This window comes from Giraffa tippelskirchi, chromosome 12 (assembly GCF_054371585.1).
Source record: "Giraffa tippelskirchi isolate mGirTip1 chromosome 12, T2T-mGirTip1v1.2.pri, whole genome shotgun sequence".
Classification (NCBI taxonomy): domain Eukaryota; kingdom Metazoa; phylum Chordata; class Mammalia; order Artiodactyla; family Giraffidae; genus Giraffa; species Giraffa tippelskirchi.
In genome coordinates, this window is record NC_137286.1 from 93,524,705 (window position 1) to 93,541,731 (window position 17,027).

General features: G+C 45.4%; 1 long non-coding RNA gene across 1 annotated transcript in view; it reads left to right on the forward strand.

Moving 5' to 3' along the window:
- LOC145528776 (uncharacterized) overlaps positions 1 to 17,027 on the forward strand; it is a 413,346-nt gene that overhangs the window by 269,200 nt on the left and 127,119 nt on the right. The window contains exon 3 of the long non-coding RNA XR_014070643.1: positions 7,526 to 7,599. This is a non-coding gene — a long non-coding RNA (uncharacterized LOC145528776). The remainder of the gene's footprint in view (positions 1 to 7,525; positions 7,600 to 17,027) is intronic.

The window sequence follows — 17,027 nt, forward strand, 5'->3', positions numbered from 1 at the left end:
GTGTCATGGGTGGTCCCTGGACCCTCAGCGTGTAGATAGGCTGCAGTGACTGGTCTTTCATCAACTAGCAGTTTCCATTTGCTTTTTAACAACTTACTATTGGGGGCCAATGATATTTTTTTAAAACCCACTTCTTTTTCTTTTACATGGTTCATCAAAAACAGGAAGTCAAAAGATACGAAATACTCTTCCTGTGAATTAGTAGAGAGACCTTTCTCATCTGTGCTCAGGAACTTGCCCCCTGGGGACACCAAATGAGATTCTGGAAGAGAGGCAAGTTGCAAGTAGGACCCTGGGGTAGTCAGCTGTCAGGAATGGGGGTGGGGGGTGAGACAGCATGTTTGTAGAGCTTGGGAGCTGAACCTGGGTAGAGAGGCGGTCGGATGCTGTGAGCTGGAGTGGCAGGGGAAGGGGTAAGGGCAGGGCCAGGTAGCTCGCTCCAGGGATGTTATCAATAAGATGATGGGCCAGTGCTGGCTGATGAAGAGATGATGTTCTCCGGTAGCAGTCAAACTGGAATGATGATCCCAGACCTTCTGGGAGCCGCTGAGAAGAGGGGCTGCATCAGGGGAAGTGGGAGGCCAGGGAGGAATGGGTGTAGGAGAAGGAGCTCATTTCAACACCTTGTGTGTTCATCACTGGGTCATGTCCAACTCTTTGTGATCCCATGGACTGTAGCCTGCCAGGCTCTTCTGTCCATGGGGATCCTCCAGGCAAGAATACTGGAGTGGGTTGCCATACCCTCCGCCAGGGGATCTTCCCAACCCAAGGATGGAACCTGGGTCTCCTGCATTGCAGGCAGATTCTTTACCATCTGAGCCACCAGGGAAGCCCTTTAACATCTTATGCTGGATCAAATACACACAAACTACCTTTGCACAAACTCACTCGGTCTCAGGCATACTGCCCAGTGCCAAGTCACACAGGTCACTGATTTGTGATTGACAACTTATGTTTTAATAGTAATCAGTATCAAGGAAAAGTGGTGTCACTGGGACTGAAAGACCGTTCTTTCTTGGCTGTTCAGGTGGCTGCCTGCCAGAGAGGAGGCATTGCGCAGACAGGGTGGTTGGTGTGTGCCTTTGGTAGAGGCCACCTGCATCTTCCCAGGGAAGAGGTAGGATGACTAAGATCATGTGCACAGAGTATTTGAAGACCTGGAAACAAAAGACCTTCTATACACAGGAGCTTTTCGGCCACTACCCCCAGGCCAAAACAAGCAGCCTTTTCTGCCGCTGCAGATGGTTGCTGAGAAAGCTTGACAGCATCAGTGCCCAGACACGTCTAATCACCTGCATCCCCTACTAGCTTCCACCTGGAGCCTGTGCTCATGATAGGCTTTGAGCATCTCTTTCTGCCAAGCCATGGCTTAGGCACCAGTTTCCCTCAGCATCACTTGTTATCTGGGGTCAGACCTCCTCTGCCAATATTTTTCGTGTCCATTGGCCTTGCTATTCTTCATTCTTTCATCAAAATTGTATCGAATGCCTAGTATGTGGCAAGCAATGTGGAATGAGCTGGAGATAAAGGAACAAAAGCATAGGATCTATGTCCCCGAGTTGGTTCAAAGCCAATGGGAGCAAAAGGCACATAATCCAATCAGATACAGGTATGTGTGTGTGTGTGCACGCTAAGTTGCTTTAGTTGTGTCTGACTCTTTGTGACCCCATGGACTGTAGCCCTCCAGGCTCCTCTTATCCATGGAATTCTCCAGGCAAGAATACTGGAGTGGGTTGCCATGCCCTCCTCGAGGTGATCTTCCTGACCCAGGGATCGAACCCCCCCCCTTATGTCTCCTGCATTGGCAGGCGTGTTCTTTACCACTAGTACCACCTGGGAAGCCCCAGCTACAGGTGACCAAATGGTAAATGTGATTAGAGGTGGTATGTCATTCCCTAGGAGACATCCAGGGAAGTAGCTTGTTTCATGTGCTGCCAGATCTAATGATAAGTGAGCCTAAACTCCGTTCTGTAACTTTGAGTCATTTGTCCAGGTTCCTCTGTCTGAAACCGCAAAGGGCAAATGACACTCCTCTTCTGTAATGATGGAACTTTGGCTATGTAAGCTTCTCTTCCAAGGCTAATAATCTCCTGACATGGAGTCTAGACCTGTCCCTGTTTTAATTGCTATCTTCTGGGTATGTTCTAGTTTCTTACTGAAGTGGTAAAGCCAGAGCCCAATACAATATTATGGGTTTGGCTGGAGAGAAAAGTCAGAAAGACAAGTAAATGAAGAATAATTAAAAAAAAAATACAGTAAAAAATATTCTAGCAGTGTGTGTGTGTGTGTGTGTGTGTGTGTGTGTGTGTTTAACATATGGGATGGAGAGAGAGAGGGTATATTTTTATCTTTAATTTTCCATAATGCAAAGTCAATTCAAAGACATTTTAGCATAACATAATTGATTTTGATTTGGATGAAAACTTACATGTTCATTCTCGGGCCTGTTTATATTAAAGTCAAGTTATGAAAGCTTGATGGAAATACCTGACCGGGGCAGGTACTGTGGCTATCAGCTTCTCAAGTCAGTCTTGACCTCTATTTAACCTTTGTCCTTTAGCCAGGGCCACAGCACCCTGGGTGAGCCTTCACTTCCAAGTAATTCCTAACCTAGCCATACACATGGCTTTCTCTGTGTCAAAGCCATAACTAAACCTTGCCCTCCTGCAGACAGCTGTGGAGAAGGCTGAGCAAAATGGCCAGGGACGGCCATTCTGTTTACAGTCTCCGTGAATTGTCCACAACACAAGGAGTCCCTCCTTCCCTATTCCGAGGAGTACAACCTATGTGACCACGCATTGCACCTGGACACAGATTGTCTGTGACGTCTGCCTTTGAAGCACAACTCAAGAAACCTATTTCTAATCTATCTTGGGAGACTGTCAGGGTCGGAACTCACCTGTCATAGGTAGATTGGTACTTGGCATCTATTCCAACTCTATATCTCTAAGAGTCCCTTGCAGCTAGGGTTATGGATGCAAATTGGGTTCCCCAGTGAGAGGCACTCATGGGAGATTTGAAATGAGGAACTCAGACAGAAGGTCAGATTTTTGCAGCTTTGGCCAATGGTACTGGCAAACAGGGTCTTAAAGATGCTGCCACTTGTCTGTAGCAAAATTCTCTTGCATAATCAGCAGCTCATATGAGTAGAGAGGCAATCATAGTGGCATGCTAATAGTTTCCAGAGTCCCACAGGGGCTCTGAAACACAGCCACTCCCGGGGCCTCCTCTTTGTCTTCTGTTTGGGGAGGAAGAAGCAGTTTTCCTTATGGATTAGGTCAGCGGTGTAATGCCAGGAGTCATTCCTAGAGACCCAAGCTACAGCCTAATCCTTCCAGCCCCTCCAATGATTTTGTGAGCACTGAACCCCTTTCCACTTAAAATCGCTACGGTCCTTTGTTTCCTGAAACTGAGGAACATTGTTCAAAGGTCGTGTCTGAAAGGTGATTTACCCTCTTTTACCTTCAAAAGTGCCTTGCGATTGCTGTTAAAGAGCACTGCACCAGAACTTGAGTTTTAGTCCCATGTCTGTTGCTTGCCACCTATGCCCATGACCTTCAAAGAGTCACTCAGCTCTCAAGTCCTCTTCCTTATCTATCAAATTAGGCAAATGATACCTGCTTTGCATATGTGAGCATCAGTGAAGAGAAAGGGCTTCAAGCAGTGAAATGTGACTGCTTGAAGTGTTTTCTCCTCAATCTAATATCCCCCTAATGAAACCCAATCTCTGCCTTTCACAAAGTCTCTATTAGAAAATGTTGTCTATTCATCATGAAGTGAGAAATATCAAATGTCCTGTCTCATATTTTGTTTAGGATTCCCTATGGCTATTTACAAACTGCAAAATGCTCTGACACTCTGGAGAGTTGATATTTATGCAACAACTTCTAAATGATTAAGTGAGAAGTTGACCCTTTGTGACCCCCATGGACTATACAGTCCATGGAATTCTCCAGGCCAGAATAACGGAGCTGGTAGCCGTTTCCTTCTCCAGGGGATCTTCCCAACCCAGGGACCAAACCCAGGTCTCCTGCACTGCAGGCAGATTCTTTACCAGCTGAGCCACCAGGGAAGCCCTGGTGAAATCAACGGACCTTTTAAAGTCAGGCTGCTGTCAAGATAGACATTAACACCATCTAGCCTGTGAGCTCAGGGTCGTACGAGAAAGCCTGTGGAAAAAGAAAAGTTTCTGAAGTCATATCAAGCCAGGCTGGTAGCTGTTGGAAACTCTACCATGCACAAGGCTTTCTGTTAGGGTTAGGGTTGGGCATTGGGCCTTAAGCGAGATGTGAAAATAAGTACACTTGGGGAAATGTTACTGTCTGTAAATTATATATCAGTGAGCCTGGCTAAATTAAAAGAAAGGCACAGAACTAAATATAATGGTTATTCATTTTTCATTCCAAACAAAGCTTGTTTGCCATGTATAACAGACCCACTGCACAACACACTATAATTCCCTCTTCTGTACAGATAATTGCTCTTTGCCACACCCATGCCTGCTCTCACTCCACTGTTCCTTCTCATGGGAATCTCTGCCCATCGTGCCTACCCGACTCTCAGCTCCTTAGGGCCCTAGTCAAAGGCCGCCTACTCTGAGAAGGTTTTCTTAATTCTCTAAATCTAAATTAATCCTTCTCTGCCATCCTAGTTATTTCTATATGTTAACTGTAGTATGCATCCTTTTTCTGTCTCCTATTAATTTCTGTTTAAATTGTTTTGTTAGTTTTTGGTGATTTCAATCAATGATCATCAAATCTTTGTATATTTCAGTCAGCTATTTTAACTGTGGAACCTAGCACAGTGCAGCACTGGTGTGAGCAAAGTTTGCTGAATTCAATTTGGGGTGGATCCTACATACCTTAGGAAGCATTACTACAAACAAAGCTAATGGAGGTGAAGGAATTCCAGCTGAGCTATTTCAAATCCTAAAAGCAGATGCCCTCATTATGCCAGCAAATTTGGAAAACTCAGCAGTGGCCACAGGATTGAAAAAGGTCAGTTTTCATTCTAATCCCAAAGAATGGCAATGCCAAGGAATGCTCAAATTACTGTACAATTTCATTCATTTCATATCCAGCAGGATTTTGCTCAAAATCCTTTAAGCTATGCTTCAGCAGTATGTGAACCAAGAACTTCCAGATGTGCAAGATGGATTTAGAAAAGGCAGGAGAACCAGAGATCAAATTGCCAACATCCACTGGATCATAGAAAAAGCGAGGAAATTCCAAAAAAACATCTACTTCTGCTTCATTGACTATGCTAAAACCTTTGACTGTATGGATCACAACAAACTGTGGAATATTCTTCATGAGATGGGAATACCAGGTTATAATATCTGCCTCCTGAGAAACCTGTATGGAAGACAAGAAGCAACAGTTAGAACAGGATAGGGAACAACAGACTGGTTCAAAATTGGGAAAGAAGTACATCAAGGCTGTATATAGTCACTCTGCTTATTTAACTTATATGCAGAGTACATCATGTGAAATGCTGGGATGGATGAATCACAAGCCGAAATCAGTATTGCTGGGAGAGATGTCAACCTCAGACATGCGGATGATACCACTTTAACAGTAGAAAGTGAAAAGGAACTAAAGAGCCTCTTGATGAAGGTGAAAAAGGAGAGTGAAAAAGCTGGCTTAAAACAACATTCAAAAAACAAGATTATGGCACCTAGTCCTATCACTTTATGGCAAATAGATGGGGAAATATGGAAACAGTGTTAGATTTCATTTCCTTGGGCTCCAAAATCAGTGTGGACCGTGACTGCAGCCACGAACTTAAAAAACAATTGCTCCTTGGAAGAATAGCTATGACAAACCTAGACAGTGTATTAAAAAGCAGAGACATCAATTTGCCGACAAAGGTCCATATAGTCAAAGCTATGGTTTTTCCAGTAGTCATGTATGAATGTGAGAATTGGACCATGAAGAAGGCTGAGTGATGAAGAATTGATGCTTTCGAACTGTGGTGTTAGAGAAGACTCTTGAGAGTCCCTTGGACTGCAAGGAGATCCAACCAGATCTAAAGGAAATCAACCCTGAATATTCATTGGAAGGACTGATACTGAAGCTGAAACTCCAATACTCTGGCCACCTGATGCGAAGAACTGACTTACTGGAAAAGACCCTGATGCTGGGAAAGATTGAGGGCAGGAGAAGGGGGTGACAGAGGATGAGATGGTTGGATGACATCACTGACTCAGTGGACATGAGTTTGAGCAAACTCAGGGAGATAGTGAAGGACAGGGAAGCCTGGCGTGCTGTAGTTCATGGGGTCACAAAGTGTGGGACAGAACTTAGCAACTAAACAACAACAACAACATACCTGTAACTGTAGTGAATATTTGAAAAGAGACATTGGATGGGTATCGATGAGGCCTCAGTGAGTCTTTCCTATTATTTCCTGTTTTCTTCTTAGCTGCTGCCTGCCTGCTCTCCCCACATGAGCAAGGGTCCACCCATCTTTTTAGGAGCTGATAATATATGATAGCAGGCGGGGGGTACTAGAACAATAGAAGATAATGTCACCTATTTAGCTTGCATTATAATTCTATGTAGGGCCAGATCCATGAAATTTCAGGGAGGAGAAAGATGTATAATTTATTCAAATCTTGATTAAACCAAATAAATGAAATGCATCAGTGGATTCTGTAAGCAGTTGCCCTGTGTGGATTATATAATGACGGTATCTATTTTTTAAATTTTGTATCTTTATTTTTTATTTTTAACTGGAGGATAATTGCTTTACAATGTTGTGTTGGTTTCTACCATACAACAATGTGAATCAGCCATGAGTATATACATATGTCCCCTCTCTCTTGACCCTCCCCCCACCCTCCCCTCATCCCACACCTCTAGGTTGATAAAGACTGTATTTTAAGGGATGTGCATCCCCCTTCAAATTCACAAAGAGGGTGAGAAAAAGAACAGACAGACAGGAAAAAGAAATATCAGAGAAGTGTAGATAGCATGTGACCATTCACCAGAAGAAGTGAAATCTGAGGAGTCATTAAAATTATGGTAATGCTATTAATGAGAATGATATGCATACATTTGTATAGAATTGTAACATGTCTAGTTTCTTTTTTTTTTTACATTATTATCTCATTAGACCTTCAGGATAACCCTGTGGGGTAGATATGACACAAGTTTCATGTGAAGAGATGAACTTAGTCCAACAATATGTCTTTTTGACCTCTGTGAACATAGTAAATTTCATTGTAAATGATTTAAGGAAATATGCTCATCTGAAAAATTTATTAGTTGGCCTTTTGCTTTAAGATGTCAGACTGTACCACTAAGGCGCTTAATGCCCATTAGTGGTTTACCAGTTAGGGTCAGAATCAGCCAATGTTACTCTGGAGCAAATGGAAAAACAAACTGAGCTTCTGTGAACTGGGGGTTTTGCTCCTTGTGGGCGTGAGCATGGTCTTGAAGCGTTTATTAAGCTCAGAGTCTGGCCAAAGCAAAAGGTGCTAAGCATTTGATTCTAAACATCTGTCTTTCTCTGTCCCTTATAGGATATCTACACATGAAACAGACACAGAGCTGGAAGATGGGAAGCGAAATCAGAAATGCCCTGGGTTGGTTGCAGGTAAGTGAATATCCAATCCTATCTGCTTTCACTTCTTTGTCCAGCTGGTGTGATGTCACCTAGAAATCAGCCAGAACCTGCAACCTGAGGAAAAAGATAAAAAAATAACACTGCATGGTTTTGAAAAGTTTGTCCTTTTGCCTCATTTATTCTGCTATGGATTCCTTATAATATATTGATATTTTTCATTTCTGTTGTTGTAATTCTTCAACTCAGTTTGGTTGTTCTTTATTTTTTCTGTTTGCTAAAAACCTCTTGCAATTTCTCACTCTATACATCTATCCTTTTCCCAAGTTCTTGAATCATCTTTACCATCACTACTTTGAACTCTTTCTTCAGTGGGTCGCCTATCTGCACTTCATCTAGTTAGTTAGTCTTCTGGGTCTTTGGTTTTGAATATAGACATGAAAAATAGACAAGTATTTGACATTGAGCTGACTTTTTCAAGTTAGATATTCATTTGTTTAGCTAAGAAACTATCACTGTGCCATATAACCTGAGGACACATAAATAACATGGTTCTCATACCTGAGGAGCCCACAAGCTAATGGGAAAGATAAACACGGAAATGAACGATTCTATAAGCTTGTCTACAAGAGTGTGGTGATGGGAGCAATGATCTGTTTAAAGGTACGGGGAAGGCTTCTTGGAGGAGGTGATGCTGGAGGGTGCAGAAACTAGTTTCAGTCAGTGGAGAAGGAAAATTATTCCAGACAGAGGAAGTAGTGTGTAAGCAAAAGCACAGGGACATGAAGGGTAGGAATGATTTGCTAAAATGGTGATTCATAAAATATGTGTCGAAGTCCAAGTTAAGATGGAGGAGATTACACATAAAAATAATTTCTAGAAGATGTTTGCATACTCAAAGGGTCACCACTCTGGAGAGCACAGCGCTAGAACAATGTGTCTCAAACTTGAATGTGCATAGAATTTGAACAGGAATCTAAGATGCAGATTCTGATTAGGTGAGTTTGAGGAGGCGTCAGAAATTCTGTCTTGCTAACATGCTCCCAGTTGATGCTGATGGGGCTGGTTTGCAGACCATTCTGTGAGTATGAACAGCAAGGGGGAGAAGCACAGGTGATAAGCCTAGTGCCCAACCTGAGGCTAGGGATGTGTGTGTATGTGCACGCTTATGCATGCACAGGTGTGTCCACTATGGGCTAGGCAATGAACAGCAACAGATTTTTTAAAACTTTTTATTTGTATGGGGATATAGCCGATTAACAATGTTGTGATAGTTTCAGACGGACAGCAAAGGAACTCAGCCATACATATACATGTATTCATTCTGCTCCAAACTCCCCTCCTATCCAGGCTGCCACATAACACTGAGCAGAGTTCCATGTGCTGTGGAGTAGGTCCCGTTGGCTATCTATTTTAGATATAGCAATGTGTACCTGTGTATCCCAAATTCCCTAACTATTTCTTCCCCCAGGTCCTCTCCCTGTCAACCATAAGTTCGTTCTCTAGGTCTGTGAATCTGTTTCTGCTTTGTAAATAAGTTATTTGTATCATATCTTTTTAGGTTCCACATATAAGGAATGTTATACAATATTTCTTCTCTGTCTGACTTCACTCAGCATGCCAGTCTCTAGGTCCATCCATATTGCTGCAGATGGCATTATTTTATTCTTTTTAACAGCTGAGTAATACTTCATTGTACCACAACGTACGCTGTCTTCTTTATCCATTCCTCTGTCAATGGACATTTAGGAGGAACCGATGTTTTTAGAGTAGTAACAAGATCACATCTATGTCTGATGTGAGTGAGTGGGAGGGCTGGAAGTGAGTGGGACAGGACACAAGGATGAGAAGCTGCTAGATGAATTGAAGGATGGATATTGGGAACTTGAACAGTACAGTGGGGCAGCAGGAAGAGAGAGGACAGGGAGGATACTCAGGAGGTGAGGCAGACGGGGCATGACGATTGACTGGGTGGAGGGGTATGGGAAAGGGCCAGGAGGAGGAGGAGGAGAGAATGGCTCCTAAGGACCAGTCAAGGAAGGCGGAGGTTTGGTGCTGCCATGATGACGTATATAACACAGGAAGAGGAAATGGTCAGGTCTGGGTGAAAAGGAGCCTCCAGTTCACCCAAGCAGAGCTGCTCTGAAAGCTGTTATGATTCAGAACTAAGGTCTGGGAGAGCTGGATACAATCCTGGAGGTATAGGGGAAGCCACAGCATTCAGAGAATGAGGCAGAGAAATGGATGAAGGATTCAATACGGGATAGCCTGAGGGGTAAAAGAAGAGCAGACAGCATCATAGGAAGTGGAAGCCAAATGTTCAAGAAACAGATCATGTCAATGTCAAACACTGCAGAATGGTCACATAAGAATGAGGTAGACTTAGCATTTAAGTGCTAAAAGTGACTTTAAGGGAGGAAGTTCCAAAAGCACTGTGGTTGCAGGGCCATATGGGCTTCCCTGATAGCTCAGTAGGTAAAGAATCCGCCTGCAATGCAGGAGACCTCAGTTTGATCCCTGGGTTAGGAAGATCCTCTGGAGAAGGGAATGGCTACCCACTCCAGTATTCTGGCCGAGAGATTTACATGGACTATATAGTCCATGGGATCGCAAAGAGTTGGACAAGACTGAGTGACTTTCACACACACACAGACAAGGAAAGTGTGGCAGGTAGAGTAATGGTTCCCCCAAAATGTACCTGCCCTGATATCTGGAACCTATGAATATTGCATGTTATATGACTGAGAGATTTTGCAGTTGTGACCTAAAGTATGGACCTTGAGTTGGAGAGATTATCCAGATGAGGACTCTAATAATATGCATCCTATAAGTGAAGGAAGGGGCTTCCCTCATAGCTAAATCGATAAAGAATCTATCTGCAATGCAGGAGACCCGGTTCGACCCCTGGATCGGGAAGATCCTCTGGAAGAGGAAATGACAACCCACTCCAGTATTCTTGCTTGGAGAATCCCATGGACAGAGGAGCCTGTCTGGCTAGTCCATGGGGTCACAAGAGTTGGACATGACTTAGCGACTAAACCACCACCAAGTGAAAGAAGAGGCAGGAAGTGTGGACCAGAGACAGGACCGTCAACCCACTGCCGCTGGCCGTGAAGATGGAGGAAGGGGCTGTGAGCCAGGGACCTTGAAGACTCTAGAAGCTGGACAGCTGTGAAGAAAACAGAGCTCCTGGTCTCACAACTGCAAGGAATTCTGCTAACAACCTGAATGAGGAGGATACGGGATTCTCTTCTAGAGCCCCGGGAACAGAATCCAGCCCACCAACACCTTGCCTTCGGTCTGCTGAGACCTGTCCCAGACTTCCAATCTACCAAACTGCAAGATGACACATTGGTGGTGTTTTAGCTGCTATTGGTTGGTATTTGTTACAGCAGGGATAGGAAACAAGGTTCACGTCTAGAGTCATGGCAATAATGAAAAAGTCAGCTATTCGTTCAAGATGCTTGAAGGTGAAAACACAAGATTACGAAGCTTGGAAATACATTCATAGGGCAAATTTTGCAGTCACTTTTTCTTTGGAGTAGGAGGTAGGATGGTTAGAGTCAGTCACCTGTCGACCTTTGACACTACATCCTTTGAGCTCTTCACTGGATGAGGTTGATTGATATGTAAGATCCCTGTATTTGCTGGAAAGACCATGATTTATCCTTGCCCCTTTTTGGACTTTATTTACTTATGTGTGCGTGCTAAGTTGCTTCAGTCGTGTCTGATTCTTTGCGACCCTATAGACTGTAGCCCCCCAGACTCCCCTGTCCATGGGATTCTCCAGGCAAGAACACTGGAGTGGGTTGCCGTGCCCTCCTCCAGGGGATCTTCCCAACCCAGGGATCAAACCTACACCTCTTATGTCTCCTGCATTGGCTGGCAGGTTCTTTACCACAAACACCACCTGGGAAGCCCTTATTTATTTATTTATACCTGATCTTTTTTTTAAGAGCAGTTTCAGGTTTACAGCCAAACCGAGTAGAAGGCACAGAGACTTCCCGTTTTCTCCCTCCATTCAACTCACACAGCCTACCCTGCTGTCGACATCCTGCTCCAGAGCGGCTCAGTTTTACAATGTCGGACCCCACCTTGATGCTTTGTTACACCTGAAGTCCACCGTTTACATCAGGTTTCACTCCTGGTCTGCTCCGTCTTTCAACCTAAAAATAGAGATCCCACCAGCAACCTTTTGGTAAATTGCTTCCCTGCTGTCATCGCTTTGTGTCCCGATGTAACAAGCCCCGTGGCTTGATAGCAGTGGACACGTGCAGCCCAGGGTATCTTTAATTTCCCCTGCTCCGTCTCCTTCCACGTCTCCCGCTTAGCAGCCCAGCTATTACAGTAAGAGCTTAATGTGTGCCCCGGCATTGTTGTGGTATCATTTAGACGATTGCACGCTGGGCCGACACTAGTCAGAGGCGGCCTGCGCATTAAGGGCTCCTCGTTATCAGCTTACTGGTTGCGGTCGATGGAACAGTGGTAAACCTCAGACCTTCCACTGAGACACGAGCCTGTTTACGCTCTTTCCTCATCCTGTCCTGTTCCCTCCTGTTCTGTCCCTTAGAAATGCTGCCTCTCTATGTTATTTGAAGCCAGTGGGTAGCTGGGTGGCTTTTTCAGTCTTGCCCACCCCTTAGGACCATAGAAATATCAATTGGTGAAGTCACTGTTTTTACTCATTTAAATGAGAAAGTCCCGGGTACTGTAGTCACGGCCAAGGTGTTTTAAAACATCTCTTTTATAATTCTATACATTTCAATGTACTTTTTGATTTCTGTGTGTATTGCAATTGTCTCAGTTATACTCCTTTGGTTTTGAAAGAAAGTTTCTAGAAGCCAGGTCTAGATTTATTTAAGGTTTATTTAGTGTGCTCTAAATACAACATCCGATGCCACACCATCGATTTCTCATTAACACTGATGTGTGCTTAGTCGCTCAGTCATGTCCAACTCTTTGCAACCCCATGGACTGCAGCCTGCCAGGCTCCTCTGTCCTTGGGGATTCTCTAGGCAAGAAGGCTGGAGTGGGTTGCCATGCCCTCCTTCCAGGGGATCTTCCCAACCCAGGGATTAAACCCAGGTCTCCTGCATTACAGGCTGATTCTTTACCATCTGAGCCACCAGGGAAGCCCTTTAACACTGACAAAGGCTTACAAATCTAAACAAGTCCTTCTTTTCCTTTTTCTGCATCTGTCTACATATTTCTTTCCCAGGCATCCTACAGAACTAAGCATTTCTTTATGCTCATAATTCAGTTCAATTACTAGACACACTGCAGAGTGCACAGGCTGATAATACCAGGAGCAATGCTTCTTATAATGATCATTAGTCCAGTTCTCACTCACAGGTGCTCTGGGGGCCAGGCAGGTCTCCACTGACATATGCAAGTTTTCAAGGACCACATGCATTCTCTCCTCCCCTCCAGAAAGACCCAGACTCAGACTACAGCCTTGGCCCCAGAAGAATTCCCTTTATTCTGTGCATGCCTGTTCAGTCACTTCAGTCATGCCCAACTCTTTGTGACCCAATGGCCAGTAGCCTGCCAGGCTCCTCTGACCATGGCATCCTCCAGGTAGGAATACTGGAGTGGATTGCCATTTCCTCGTCCAGGGGATCTTCCCAACCCAGGGACTGAACCCACTGACATCTCTTGCATTGGCAAGTGGTTCTTTACCCCTAGTGCCACCTGGGAGCGCCCCCCCCCCCGCCTTTATTCCAGAGAGGTATAATTCTGAGGTAAAGGGTGTGAGAGCAGATTGCATTCTGGGAGCTACTTACCTATCAAGTTATCAGTTTTGCTGTCCTGGGCCTCCTTATCCTAGGCACTGGCTGAGTCTATTTGTCTTCTGTTTTATGTTTTGGTTTTTTTGGCTGTGAGGCATGTGGGATCTTAGCTTCCCAACTAGGGATAAAACTCATACCCCCTGCATTGGAAGGTGAAGTCTTAACCACTGGACTATCAGGGAGGTCCCTGGGTCAGTTTTTCTTATCATGCCCACCTGAGGGTACAGATACTGAATGATGCAGGTAAATCCACAACTAATCCATTGCCTGCCAGGCTCTCTGAATGTTTAGGACCAAGTCCTATTTATCCATCCTCCTACAAAGCTTTCTTCTTACCTGCTTGGAATTCTCTGGTGGTTTTCTGATGTTTGAGGGCAGGAAAAGATGTATAGGTGTATGGATTTAGCAGCTAGTACTGCTAACTACTGTGAAACAGGAATTGTACCAGGCAATGAGGATACTTAACTGGAGTGAGACACTGTTTCTATGCTCAAGAAACTCACCATCTGTGACTTATTTTTTAATATGTGTTGCCCTGAGTTTGGGCCATTTGACTGGTAAGCATCAAATGTCTTATTGGATGGTCCATCTTGGAGAGTAGTTAATGCAAGTCAGAAGCAAGTTGGGTATTCAGAGCTCACACCTACCTCCTTCTGAGCATCAGACAGCAGCTTTGATGCACTTCAAATCTTCAGCTGGAATACATGAGAGTAAGCCAGGCCTGCCTTTGTCATCCTCTCCCTTGACCTGTGGGTACCATATTGTCCTCTGTAAGGGCCTGTGGGAGGTGAGAGATCTGATGGAGTCTGAGTCTCAGAGAAGCAGTGATTCTGTGACTTCACTGTGATGGCCAGGGGTAGGCACATCTTGAAACATGAACTTAAATGTTAAGTACAAATATTTTCAGAATTAAAGGCACGTACCTTTGCTTTGTATTCCATGTGTAGAGGAACCTAATTCAATACCACCAGTTACAAATTCAGATAACAGGATTAACTGAAATAATAATTCCTTCCTTTCTTATACATGATCTTGTGTCAATGATACAAAAGTTCTGCAGACATATCATATGTATGAAAGCAAATGTTTGCATTTATTGAAATAACTTTTCTCTTTGTAAACTTAGCAGATTGGTTGTAGAATGTTGCCCACAAGGGAAGGGTATATGTGAGCACTTTTAGGTCAGTTGCTGTGCATCTGAGCAATTGTAGATACACTGGTAGTGAAGTTGATGAGAAAGAAAGGAGGGATGTTGGAGAGGGAGGAAGCTGGGAGATGTCTTGGATGGTTTGGTACCCACGTTCAGTGGAGTAGACTGTGCCAGGGCTGGTTTGCGGGAGTTGGCGGATGAATATCGAGAAAGCAGGGTGCTAGACTTGGGCAGAGATTCCTGATGGAACAGACATGAATAGGTGCTTTAGGCAATCCAAGGAGATCTGATTTGCCTTTCTTTTTTTAAAGATTTTTTTGATGTGGACACTTTTTAAAGTCTTTATTGAATGTGTTACAATATTGTTTATGTTTTATGTTTTGAATTTTTGGCCACGTGGCGTGTGGGAGCTTAGCTCCCCGGCCAGGGATCGAACCTGTATCCCCTGCGTTGGAAGGTGAAGTCTTAACCACTGGACCACCAGGGAAGTCTCAGATTTGCTTTCTTTCGATTCCACTTCAGCGTAGGCAGAGCAATGGCGGCTGGTGTTTGTTCAGCTTGTGCCCCTAAAGTGCCTCAGGAAATGGGCAGCCATCTTCCACCAGCTTTGTTTTGAAGAAGTCAATCTCCTGGACTGGCTGCGGCCAGCGTGCAGCCTGTGGCCTCTGGGCAGCCACTCCTGAGGTCACATCCTCCCACGTCCTGTGGACACAGAGCACTTCAGCCAGGGGATCCATGACCGTGTCCTCTTGGGTCGGAGGCCTTCTTGGCTTGGAAAGCTTCCTGGGTTTGCTGACATCAGCCTCGTGTGGAGGAGGACTGGCCTGGCTGCTGAGAACATACATGGAAGTGAATGAAGTCCATGAAGAAAAAGGAAAAGAAAAACAGCTCAGCCAGACACGCCCTCAATGGCCATTGTTTCTCCCTTGGAATCTGTGAGCTGGAGAGGAAGAGGTGACCGGGGAGGCATTTCCTAAACACAGATGAGGAGAAAGAGGCTGGGGAGGCCGGAATCGGTCAGGAGGACTCGAAAGGCCGTGCTCTCCTGCCAAATAGGGTGATTCTGAGGAACAGATGTGATGACAGGAGCCTAACGACTAGGAATTTCAAAACAAAACAGAACGCTTTTATCACGGCCTCCCCAGACAGGGGGGTCCCTGGAATCCAGGGCTCTGCCCCTCACCGCACGGAACTGGGCAGACACATTCACTCTTCAGCAATGTCCCAACATCCTCTCAGTGACAGATTCCAGGAGCCACGCATTCCTCCGTCTGGAAAACTTTCCTCACGTCTAACGCCGAGCCCTCCCGCTGCAGCTGAACTCCATCGTCTCGTCCCTTGGTTCTGGAGACAATGGGGTGGAAAAAGACCTGTCACCATTTCCTCCTGAAGAATTCTTCAGAACAGTGCTGATTTTCCCTTGGCCCTTCAGAACTCATTTCTGAATTGGTCAGTTCTGGAGAGTCCTGGTCAGATATTTCTGCTCAGGGGGAAACAAGCTTTCATTACTCAGCAGAGTAGAAGGGCAGAAACGGGCGCCCCTGTTCTGGTTCGTCAACGAAAACCCTTTGCCCCAGAGTCTGGTTTTTTCCCCACTGAATGCAGTATGCTGGTTAAAGAGCGTTTTTGTTTCTCTTTTCTGGAACCCATTGTGTGTGGTGTCCAAGACACTGAGCGGCTCGTACAGCTGCAGTTGTATTAAACTTCCCAGGCGGTCCCCGGAACTCTCAGGAGGAGTGAAGCTGCCCCAGGGAGGGGTGTGTCCCCGCGTGTGTGCACGTGTGTGCATGTCTGTGTGAGAGGAGGGGGCCCCGGGGCTGGGCAACCCCTAGTGGGCCGTCTTTCCAGCTTGAAGCCCTCACTGCCTCTTTCAGGCTCAGGAAGCTGTCCCCACAGCGACACTCACACGCCAAGGAACCACATAATCGTTGGCAAGGCCTGGGGGGGCCCCCGGTCAGCCAGACGGGGCGGAGACAGCATTCCATTATTATAACACAATGCCATAAGAGGATGCAAAATTCTTTTCATATTCCTTCTTATACAATAGGGCTCTGAAAACTCGACTTTTCCACCAAAAAGGGAGGTAAAACCAGCCATCTGTGGTGGTTGTGTTTTTGCCACCAAAGGAATCTTACTCATTGTCGGGACTGCTGTGTTAGCCTGGCTCACAGGGGTCGGCTCCCAACCTCCTCCCGGAGGCCCGCCCCTGGACTCTGAAACTTAGCAACTGATACTGCCCTCAGCAAACTGGCCTGGCTTAGAAGGCTGAGCTCATTTTTCTTGCTCCAGGACCACAGGGCCCTGGAGGGTGAAGCCAAAGCAAGCCTAGACCTCCTAGGAAGACTCAGATTTGCACTGCCTGCAAAACTGCTATGCACACATTGGTCTCAAGGGAAGGGCTCACCTCCTCACCTCACCCAGCCCCAAGGCATTGGTGCCATGCTCACCCAGGCCTGGTGGGGACAGGGTGTCCTCCGTCCTGGGTCACTCTGCCTGGGCCTAGCAGGGCCCGGTGCGCATCT